At 40.0% G+C, this 12,093-nt stretch overlaps 1 long non-coding RNA gene across 1 annotated transcript in view; it reads left to right on the top strand.

Annotated features, from left to right (window-relative positions):
• LOC128930442 (uncharacterized) overlaps positions 1–11,606 on the top strand; it is a 39,258-nt gene extending 27,652 nt beyond the window's left edge. Inside the window, exons 2-3 of the long non-coding RNA XR_008478480.2 lie at positions 10,358–10,494; positions 11,472–11,606. This is a non-coding gene — a long non-coding RNA (uncharacterized LOC128930442). The remainder of the gene's footprint in view (positions 1–10,357; positions 10,495–11,471) is intronic.
• The last annotated feature ends 487 nt before the right edge of the window (positions 11,607–12,093 follow it).

The raw sequence follows: 12,093 nt of genomic DNA on the forward strand, positions 1-12,093 counted from the left end.
TTCATACTTTATTCAGATTTCATTAATTTTTCCCTGATGTCCTTTTCAGTTCCACAATCCTATCCAGGAGACTACATTACATTCAGCTTTCCTCCCTTTTTTTTTTTTTTTTTTTTTTTGTTCATGCTTTTTTTTGAAACAGCATCCTGCTTTGTTGCCTAGGCTGCACTGCAGTGGCACGATACCGGCTCATTGCAGCCTCGACCTCCCAGGCTCAATCGATCCTCCCACCTCAGCCTTCTGAGTAGCTGAGACTACAGGCCTGCACCACAGTGGTTACTTTTTTTGTATTTTTTGTAGACATGGGATTTCACTATGTTGTCTAGGCTGGTCTTTTTTTTTTTTCTTTTGAGAAAGAAAAAGAGGGAAAAAGAGGAAAAAAAGAGGGAAAAAGAAATATTACTTCATTCCTAAAATAGGTATTAATAATGGCTGATCAATATTTTGTGTGTTTAAAGTGGATAATATATATTTTGTGTGTTTAAAATGGAGAGCTCTATTGAGTTTATTGTTCTGGATCTGAGTTCAAGTTCTGGATATCGTTATCAATTTTCTGTCGCGTTGAATCTAAATCTCATTATGGGTCTTATGTATCTGGGTGTTAAGATCTCTTATTATTACATTAATCCTTTTACCCTTGTATCCTTGTAGCTTTAAAATCTATTTTATTAATTATGAGAATTGCAACTCCTGCTTTTTATTTATTTATTTTTGCTCTCCACTTGGTTGGTAAGTTTTTTTCCAACCCTTTATTTTGAGTCTTTGTATATCTTTAGATATACCATTAGATTTTGTCTGTATCTTTTGATTGGGGATTTAGTCGATTTAAATTTAGGGTTACTGCCATTTGATATTAACTGGCTATTTTATCCTTTCGTTGATGTAAATTCTTCTTTATGTTAATGCTCTTTACTTTTTGGTGTATTTTTAGAAAGGCTCATACTGGTTGTTCCTTTCTATATATAATGCTTCTTTTAGAAATTCTTGTAAAGCAGGCCTGGTGGTAATAAAATCTCTGAGTACTTGCTTGTTCCTAAAAGATTTTATTTTTCCTTCAATTGTAAAGCTTAAATTGGCAGGATATGAAATTCTGGGCTGAAAGTTCTGTTCTTTAAGTATATTGAATATTGGCCCCCACTCTCTTCTAGCTTGTAGGGTTTCCGCTGAGAGATCTGCTGTAAGCCTGATAGGCTTCCCTTTATGGGTAACCTGATCTTTCCCTCTGGCTGCCCTTAATATTTTCTCCTTCGTTTTGATCCTGGTGAATCTAACGATAGCAAGCCTTGGGGTTGCTCTTCTTGAGGAATATCTTTGTGGTGTTCTCTGTATTGCCTGGGGTTGAATAGTGTCCTGCTTTGCTAAGTTGGGAAAATTTTCCTGGATAATGTCCTGAAAAGTGTTCTCCAGCTTGAATTCATTCTCTCCATCACATTCAGGTACACCAATCAAACGTATATTAGGTCTTTTCACATAGTCCCATATTTCTTGGAGACTTTGCTCATTCCTTTTTATCCTTTTTTCTCTATTCTTGTCTTGTCGTTTTATTTCATTAAATTGGTCTTCGACCTCTGATATCCTTTCTTCTGCTTTATCCATTCGGCTGTTTAAGCTTGTACATATTTCACTAAGTTCTCGTGTTGTATTTTTCAACTCCGTAAGTTCATTTGTATTCCCCTCTATATTGTCTATTCTTTTCATCATTTTATCGAACCTTTTTTCAAAGTTCTTAGTTTCTTTACATTGGGTTAGAACAAGTTCCTTTAACTCCCAGAAGTTTCTTATCATCCACCGTTTAAAGCCTACTTCAGATAATGGAACACAGTCCTTTTCCATCAGGACTTGTTCTGTTGCTGATGAGTCCTTTTCCATCCGGGCTTGTTCCGTTGCTGATGAGTCCTTTTCCATCAGGGCTTGTTTCCATCAGGGCTGATGGGTTCTGATTTTGGGTATACTCGGCCTTCTTAGGCTGTTTTTTTCCCTTCATTGTAGATGAACCACCTTTCTACTTAGGTTTCTGAGTCGACATCCGATTTATTGATTCCCAGTGCTGGGATTCGAGCAACCCACTGTGGCGGCCTAAATAGCAGCGATAAGACTGATGGTGCTCTTCTGCCCGGGAATCTCTGGTCTGGCTTCCCTCTTGAGTCCGCAACAAGCGGCTCTGACTTCCCGGAGCTCCAAACTCCGGTCAGTAGGGGAAGCGGTCCCGTTTGCTCTGCTCGAAGAGCTGCTGTGCCGAGGCGCCCGCAAAACCGCTTCGGCGGCCACGAGAGTCACGCTGGCGACCCATGGGGCTCCTCCACTGGGAATCGGCTGATTTGTAAGTAATGAAAATTCGTCTAAAAGTGTGGCGTCGTCTCCTTCTCTGAGCCTTTGCTGGGAGCTACAATCCCGAGCTGTTAATGATCGGCCATCTTGGATCCTAGGCTGGTCTTAAACTCCCGGGCTCCTCAATTAACACTAAAATTAACTCCAGATGGATTAAAGACTTAAACATAAGACCTGGCATGATAAAAACCCTAGAAGGAAATCTAGGCAAAACTATCCAGGACATAGGAGTAGGCAAGGACTTCATGAACAAAACACCAAAAGCATTGGCAACAAAAGCCAAAATAGACAAATGGGACCTAATGAAACTCCACAGCTTCTGCACGGCAATAGAAACAGTCACTAGAGTGGATCGGCAACCAACAGAATGGGAAAAAATTTTTGCAGTCTACCCATCTGACAAAGGGCTAATATCCAGAATTTACAAAGAACTCAAACAGATTTACAGGAAAAAAACAAACAAGCCCATTCAAAAGTGGGCAAAGGATATGAACAGACACTTTACGAAAGAAGACATATATGAGGCCAACAATCATATGAAAAAATGCTCATCGTCACTGGTCATCAGAGAGATGCAAATCAAAACCACATTGAGATACCATCTCACGCCAGTTAGAATGGCGATCATTAAAAAATCTGGAGACAACAGATGCTGGAGAGGATGTGGAGAAAAAGGAACACTTTTACACTGTTGGTGGGAGTGTAAATTAGTTCAACCATTGTGGAAGACAGTGTGGCGATTCCTCAAGGCCTTAGAAATAGAAATTCCATTTGACCCAGCAATCCCATTACTGGGTATATATCCAAAAGACTATAAATCATTCTACTATAAGGACACATGTACACGAATGTTCATTGCAGCACTGTTTACAATAGCAAAGACCTGGGATCAACCAAAATGCCCATTGATAATAGACTGGATTGGAAAAATGTGGCACATATACACCATGGAATATTATGCAGCAATCAGAAATGATGAGTTTGTGTCGTTTGTAGGGACATGGATGAATCTGGAGAACGTCATCCTCAGCAAACTGACATAAGAACAGAAAATGAAACACCGCATATTCTCACTCATAGGCGGGTGATGAAAAATGAGAACACATGGACACAGAAAGGGGAGTACTAAACACTGGGGTCTATTGGGGGGAAAAGGGGAGGGCCAGTGGGAGGGGGAGGTGGGGAGGGATAGCCTGGGGAGAAATGCCAAATGTGGGTGAAGAGGAGAAGGAAAAAAAAGCACACTGCCATGTGTGTTCCTACGCAACTGTCTTGCATGCTCTGCTCATGTACCCCAAAACCTAAAATCCAATAAAAAATAAAAATAAAAAAAAAATAAAAAAAATAAAAATATCTCAATAGGCTTTTTAAAACTTGATTCTTATGTGAAAGAACAAAAATGAAATTTTTCACCAAAATTATGAAACTGTTCATGAAGGGGGTATGAGTGCTGTCAAATATTAAAGTGTATGTTGAAGCCAAACCAATTTGAGCATCAGGTCACTGGCGCAGAGTTGAGAGCACTGAAGTAGCCTCATTTATAGGAATGTTTTGTGTGGTCAACAGTGGTATATGATGAAAATAGTGAATTCTTTAGTAAATAGTATTGGATCAACTGAGTAGCAATTTGGGAAAAAAGAGAACTAGCTTGCCATTCACTTTTTTTTCTTTTTTTTTTTTTTTGATATGGAGTCTCTTTCTCACCCAGCCTAAAGTACAGTGGTGTGATCTCGGCTCACTGCAACCTCCACCTCCTGGTTTCAAGCGATTCTCCTGCCTCAGCCTCCTGAGTAGCTGGGATTACAGGCATCTGCCACTACGCCTGGCTATTTTTTTTTTTTTAGTAGAGATGGGGGTTTCACCATGTCAGCCAGGCTGGTTTTGAACTCCTGACCTCAATTGATACACCTGCCTTGACCTTCCAAAGTGCTAGGATTACAGGCATGAGCCACCAAGATTGCACCACTACAGTGCGCTCCAGCCTGGGCAACAGAGCGATACTTCTTATCTCAAAAGAAAAAAAAAATGCAGGCAACCTAGACATGGCAAAAACTCTAGTATAAACAAAATTGGGACTCCAGTGATAAGCTGTTCAAAGGGCTAGTTTCCTTTACAAAGCAGGATCGCTTGCTGATAGACAAGGCCAACAGCTCATTAGACAAGTGGGCTCATTAAAGACAGTTCAAAGGAAAGACAAGTGGCTTTCATACATAGATGTTTGAAATGTTCCTCAGTTTCAGTCGTTAGTAAAGCAAATTGAAACTGTACTAAAAGCATTTTAAAAATTTCCCATTAGCCAAGATTAAGAACTTTGATTAGCTGTTGGCTAAGGTGTAGGAAAACAGCTTCTTCTGTGTATTGATGGTAAATTCTAGACACTAGGGAGAGCAATTGAATAATATTTAGTAAAATTTAAGAATAGACATCCCTTGTGTAGTATAGATAAATTTAGGTAAGTTGTGATGTATTTACATACTGGGATACTATAGAGCAATAAGAATGAATGAATGAATTACAATTCAGACAACATGAATGACTCACAAACATAATGTTAGGTGAAAGAGCCAAACACAGAAATACATGTTCAAAACCAGACAAAATTGGTTGTTAGAAGTCAGGGTAGTATTACTCTTGTGGAGCTCACTGGGTGGAGACATGAGGGGCTTTTGGAGTCTTATAATCTTCATTTTTTTTTTTTTTTTGTCTGTGTTAGGTGGGAATATACTGGGAAAACTCATTGACCTATGAACTTAAGAATTATGTACTGTTCTGAATGTATCCTATACTTCAGTACACATTTTTATGTAAATAAAAATAGCATGCATACACGCAGTCACACGTAAAGAATGCATGTAACTTTTGTTTTAGCAGTTTAATCCTAGGCATATAACAGATATTTACACACACTCTTGGATATGTAGGGGTTAAAAATAGCACGAAGGTGTTCGTTGCTGTGTTTGTAAGCACAAAAGTTTGTATAAAACCTAATTACTCATAAGTAGGGAACTGGTGAATAATTGATACAGTCATACAGTGGATTAGTAGCAGCTCTTAAAAGGAGTAAGCCAGCTTGATATGAAGTAATTTAGTAAGGTCTCTAAGATATAGTAAATGAAAAGACCAAAGTGCACGAACAGTACATGTAATACGGTACTATTTGTGTATGGGTGTGTTTTATCTCAAAAGGCGTATATTTGCAAACATATATAGATAGAATGTACTTGGAAAGATGAGAGGATATCCTAACTGAGTGGCCAGAAGGCACAATTGGGTGATACTTTCTATCCTACTTTGTGACTTAAGATTTTTTTAAATTTTTAATTGTGATAAAATGCATATACCAAAACTCACTACCTTAAACATTTTTAAGGTACAGTTCAGCAGTGTTAAGTATATTCATATTGTACAACCAGTCTCCAAACCTTTTCATAGCCATTAAACAAGTACTTGATACTTTCTCCTGCCCTGCGAGTCTATCACCTGGACTGCTCTAGACAGCTCATGCAAGTGGAATCCTGTAGTATTTATCTTTCTGTAACTGGTTTGTTACACTTAGCACAATGTTCTCAAGGTCCATACTATTTTGTGACTTTTGAATTCTGTACATTTTCAAAAGAGCATTACAGTAAAAAGACATGACATTATTCAGAGCTGGTTAATTACATGGTAAAAAGTTGATGGCTGGTGTGTCTTTTTCATTTCAACGAATATCAAATGCCAGTTTGGGCAGCAAAACAACTTTAGGCCAAAGTGCCATTTGAAACTGAATTTATGACGTGTTCCCCCTTTTGTCCTCTGTGGGTACCCCCAAAATGCAGGCTCAGGTCCCCAGCCTCTTGACTCTGCTCAACAGTTTCCCCCTGGGCTTACTGTCCAACTTTGGCCTGCTCTTTCAAATCTCCATCTTTTCCCCAGGAACAAGCTGCTTCTATGCCAAGCGTATGGCTTTCTCTTTGCAGATTTTCCTCACATCTCTGACCTGGAAAAAGGGGGGTTTTTCATTTTGCTAGCTTTTTAGTGCTCCTTTGAGATCATTATTCTAAAGCCCTCTGTAATAATATTGTTTCTCAGGGATTGAAATGTATTGTTTCCAGTAGGATTTTTGACTAGATGTGGGAACAGAAGAACAAGTTGAAATGACTCTGAAGTTTATGGGAGGACTGGGCACAGAGGGAGAAAGACAGCTCTAGGTGGAAGATAATGTGACTTGCTTTTGAAAATAGTAGTGTGAGATTCTGGCCTGCAAAAACAGCTGGAGTTATGAGCTAGAAATGGGGACTTAAAAAAATAGGGCTCTGTGTGTGTGTGTGTGTGTGTGTGTGTGTGTGCACGCGTGCACGTGTGTGCACGAATGTGTGTGTGTATTGAAAATACAGAAAAATAAAATGTTACCCATAAAACAGATCATGATTCTTAAAACTTAAGTGAATTTACTTCTGTTTTTCTCCTCTGGTTATATGTGTATAAAGGTATTTATATAGCTGGTATGGTGGTTCGTGCCTGTGATCCTAGCACTTTGGGAGGCTGAGGCTTGTGGATCACTTAAGGCCAGGCGTTCGAGACTGGCCTGGCCAATGGTGAAACCCCATCTCTACTAACGATACAAAAATTAGCGCTGGGTGTGGTGGCATGTGCTTGTAGTCCCAGCTACTTGGGAGGCTGAGGCACGAGAATTGCTTGAACCCGAGGCAGAAGTTGCAGTGAGCCAAGATTGAACCACTGAACTGCCTAGGTGACAGAGCAAGACTCTGCTCAAAAAAAAATATACACACACACTTTAAAATGTAGAAATTATATTTTGTATTCACCTTTTCCCCCTCTGTGAGTGAAGAAGCCCAAGGCCAGTTGCATGGTACTTCTGTTAAGAGTTAGCTCCAAAAGAGGTCGTGAATGAATTTGTGGGACTTGCTGAAATTGGACAGGGTGAGATCCTACACAGATGTAGAAGAAAATGTGGCAAGAATAGGATTTTGGAAACTTGCCTAAACTTTTCTAAAACTTTCAGGATTCAAGAATCAGAAATCATAAAGAGGTGGGAGAATTAAGAGTTTAGTGTCAAACTGAGAAGAGCAGAGCACATTCCAAGAAAAAAGGAGGAAAAATATTGTTTGGCTTTATAAAGAGATAGAGCTCGATGAAGACTAAGCCTTGAGATACTAATTGAGGGCGTAATGGCAGCACATGCTTGTAATCCCAGTGCTTTGGGAGGCCTAGGTGGGAGGTTGCCTGGAGTCCAGGAGTTTGAGGCTGCAGTGAGTTATGAGCCACTGCACTCCAGCTTGGGCAAGAATGAGCCCTGTCTCAAAACAGTAACAACAAGATACGAAATTGAGAAACTGTTACTTGAATATGTACTTGAATATATATTCTGTCCAGCAGTGATGGAATAACAAGGACTGGATTTACTTTGCCATTTTAAGCAACCAGAAAACTGGACAATATATGAAATAGCAATTTGTGGGCATTGGGTGACAGGCAACACAAGACTGTTTTCACTGAAAGGTGGGAAACAAACCTGCTGAGCTGTATGGTTGCCCCAATTTACCATCTGGAGGTAGTTTTCAGGCTGCAGAGCAGGGATGGTGAACCCAAATAAAGCCTGGTGTCTTACTAAATTGAGAGGACAAGATGGGGATTGGTGGGGAGGAAAGATTATCATAATTTGTGGGGCAGAGTACCAGAGAGGTGGGAGTTGTACACAGAACTCCAGAGGCAGGTGGAGGAGTCTCCTGAAGTCAGGTTGAGTCCTGATCTACACATGCATGAGAGTAAAGCATCTGAGGCCAGAGAAAGAACCCCACTGGAAAGGAGCAGGCCAAACGATTCCTGGAACTCACACAGAGCTGGAATAGTCTGTGTTGCCATTAGCCAGAGTATATACAAGGGCATCAAAAGGGCATGGCCTTTTGTAATGAGGCTAAGTTAGCCCTAAGTTTAAGGCTGCTCTGGACCTACTCTAACAATGAAAAAGCAAGTCTTGGAAGATGTAAAGATTAATCTCACACAGCCAATCGAAAGAATCTTACCTGTGTGTGAGATCAAAGTCCAGTGCTATTTAAAGGAGTATATAAAATCCAAAACACAAAACTCATAGTGTTAGGCATTCAATAACATGACCAAGCATGCAAAAAACCAGGAAAAGTGACATAATCAGGAGAACAGTCATCAGAACTAGATCCAGAAATGACAGAGATGATGGAATTAACAAAGACATGAAAACAGCAACTATAAATACGCTCTCAGTTCAGAAAAGAAGAAGAGATGGTTAACATCATGGGAAGAGAACTGGAAGGTATATTTTTAAAAGACCCAAACAGAACATCTAGAGTTCAAAATAAATTTTAAAGTACAATGATGGCATTAACAGTAGAGACACTGCACGTCAGTGAACTTCAGGACAGCAATAGCAACTGTCCAAAATGAGAACAGAAAGAAAAATGGAAAAATTGATAGAGCATCAATGAGTATAACAAAGAGTTAGAAACAGTCTGACATATATGTAATTGGAGCCCCAGAAAAGAGGGAAAGGGGAGAACAGAAAAGAGATTGTAAAAAAATCATGACCAGAAAAGTTCCAAATTTGCTGAAAACTATAAGCCCACATATTTAAGAATCCCAGGGAGAATAACTATAAAGATAACCACACCAAGGCACATCATTATCACATTGTTGACAATCAATAATAAAGAGAAAATCTTGAAAGCCGGCAGAGAAAAACAATACACATCACGTACAGAGTAAGAGAGATAAGAATGACAGCAGACTTCTCATCAGAAATTTAGCAAATCAGAATACAATGGAGAGACCTCTTTAATTCCCCCCTCCCTGCCCAGACACAGTCTCACTTTTGCCCAGGCTGGAGTGCAGTGGCCTGATCTCGGCTCACTGCAACCTCTGCCTTCCAGGTTCAAGTGATTCTTCTGCCTCAGCCTCCCGAGTAGGTGAGGTGACAGGTGCATGCCACCACACCTGGCTAATACTTTTGTATTTTTAGTAGAGACAAGATTTCACTATGTTGACCAGGCTGGTCTCAAACGCCTGACCTCATGATCTGACTGCTTCGGCCTCCCAAATTGCTGGAATTACAGGTGTGAGCCACTGTGCCTGGCCTGGAGAGACACCTTTAAGGTACTTTTTAAAAAAGCCTACTGGGACTGGGTGCAGTGGCCAACACCTGCAATCCCAGCAGTTTGGGAGGCTGAGGCAGGAGGATTGCTTGAATCCAGGAGTTTGAGACCAGCCTGGGTGACTTGGCAAACCCCATCTCTACAAAGAATACAAAAATCAGCCGGCCATGGTGGCGCGTGCCTGTGGTCCCAGCTCCTTGGGAGACTGAGGTGAGAGGATTGCTTTAGCCCAGGAAGCAGAGGCTGCAGTGAGCTGTAATTGAACCACACTGCACTTTAGCCTGGGTGACAGAGCGAGACCCTGTCTCAAAAAAGAAAGGCCTACTGGAAGTTGTTGCCGGCTGACCTCCAGAGGAAATGTTGAAGTTGTTCAGGCAGGAGGCAAATGATTTAAAATGGAAATTTAGATCTTCACCAAAGATTGAGAAGTGCTAGAACTAATGTGGAAGTAAAAATAAGACAACTTTTTTTTCTTTTTTTATCTCTTTAAAAGACTCTTGTATTGAAGGTGATTGCTAACAGGTACAGGATTTCCCTTTCTGCCTGATGGAAATGTTCTGCAATTGGTGGCGATGGTTGCACAACACTGCGAATTAAAGAAATAGTAGCTTTAAAAAGATAGTTGTTTAAAGCAAAAATAATAATGCATTACAAGTTTTATTACACATGGGAGTAAAAGGTACGACAATAGCACAAAGAATGGAAGGGGATGGGAAGGGTATAAGAAACCTTAGTAAGGATTGATCGATTGATTGATTGATTGACTGATTCAACAGTATCACTTTGGTGATACTTACTGCAACCTCTGCCTCCTGGGTTCAACAATTCTGCCTCAGCCTCTCAAGTAGCTAGGATTTCAGGTATACACCACCACACCCAGCTAATTTTTTTATTTTTAGCAGAGATGAAGTTTGACCATGAGGCTTGTCTGGAACTCCTGACCTCAGCTGATCCAGCTGACCTCAAGTGATCCACTTTTCTCAGCCTCCCAAAGTGCTGGGATTGCAGGCGTCAGCTACCATGCCTGGGAGAAACCTTGGTAAGGTTCTTAAGCTTTACATGAAGTAGAATTGTCAAATTTATGTCTAGAAAAGTAAAACAATTTATGTTCCCACTTCAAATGTGTGGGAGTGCCAATTTAACCATACCCTTGTCCACACGTGGTATTTGTTTTAAAACATTGCCACCCAGATTTTTAAAAAAACGTGATTACCCCAGACAGTCCTCACCGTGCTTGAAGGATACTTACTTTATTTCTGAAATCTTTGAAATTCTGTCAGAATCTCTTTGCCTTAAAATTGGCTAGAACATAAAATGTACACATTTATTTCTTTCCTTTCCTTCTCTTCCTGCCCCGTTTCTTCATACGCATAGTTTTCTTCAGTAATTTCTTTGGTTACTACTTCAGCTTCATTTGTTCTAGAATGTGAATGTTGTGAAGACACATTTCACGTCTCTCTGATTCTCTACTGTATCGTGGGTGTAGTATACTAGATGCTCGATGCTCAATACATTTGTCAAAAAAAATACTGTTTTCTTTCTATACACAGTATTGGTAAGGTTGATCTGTGTATTTGTAACATTTTTTCTTTCATCTTGTTAATCTATTTTGTCCTTTTGATTGGAGTTGTGGGATAATTCATTTACTGATTTTTTTTTATGTTACTAATTTTTGTTTGGTAATATTTCATCTGCTACTTATTGCTTCTATTGCTGTTTTAAATTTGGCCAAACCATGCTTTTTATCTCTGAAATCTTTTCTCAGATTATTCTGATTTCATTTTTAAAGATGTAAAATTCACTCAAATCTTGCTTATTATTTTACTTCAACTTATACCAGATACTGTGAAACTGTCAAATTTTTAAATATCTTTTTCAGCTCTAGGGCATTTAAACTTTAATATTAGTGTGTTTAAAACCGGTTATTGATAATAGACTGGATTGGAAAAATGTGGCACATATACACCATGGAATATTATGCAGCAATCAGAAATGATGAGTTTGTGTCGTTTGTAGGGACATGGATGAATCTGGAGAACATCATCCTCAGCAAACTGACACAAGAACAGAAAATGAAACACCGCATATTCTCACTCATAGGTGGGTGATGAAAAATGAGAACACATGGACACAGAAAGGGGAGTACTAAACACTGGGGTCTATTGGGGGGAAAAGGGGAGGGCCAGTGGGAGGGGGAGGTGGGGAGGGATAGCCTGGGGAGAAAAGCCAAATGTGGGTGAAGGGGAGAAGAAAAGCAAGCACACTGCCATGTGTGTACCTACGCAACTGTCTTGCATGCTCTGCTCATGTACCCCAAAACCTATAATCCAATAAAAAATTAAAAAAAAAAAAAAAAAAAAAAAACAACAAAACCAGTTAGGACTGGGAAATGAAAGAAAATGGAGTACCCGTTTCTTCCTTCAATCCAACACACAATTAAAATGTGGTATTAGGGCTGCACACAGAGGCTCACGCCTATCATCCCACGACTTTGTGAGGCTGAGACAGGTGGATCCTGTGAGCCCTGAAGTTTGAGACCAGACTGGACAACATGGTGAAACCCTATCTCTACAAAAAAATTAGCCACACATGCTGGCTTGTGCTTGGAGGCTGAGGTGGGGAGGATTGCTTGAGCTCA

Source organism: Callithrix jacchus, chromosome 22 (assembly GCF_049354715.1).
Source record: "Callithrix jacchus isolate 240 chromosome 22, calJac240_pri, whole genome shotgun sequence".
Lineage (NCBI taxonomy): Eukaryota > Metazoa > Chordata > Mammalia > Primates > Cebidae > Callithrix > Callithrix jacchus.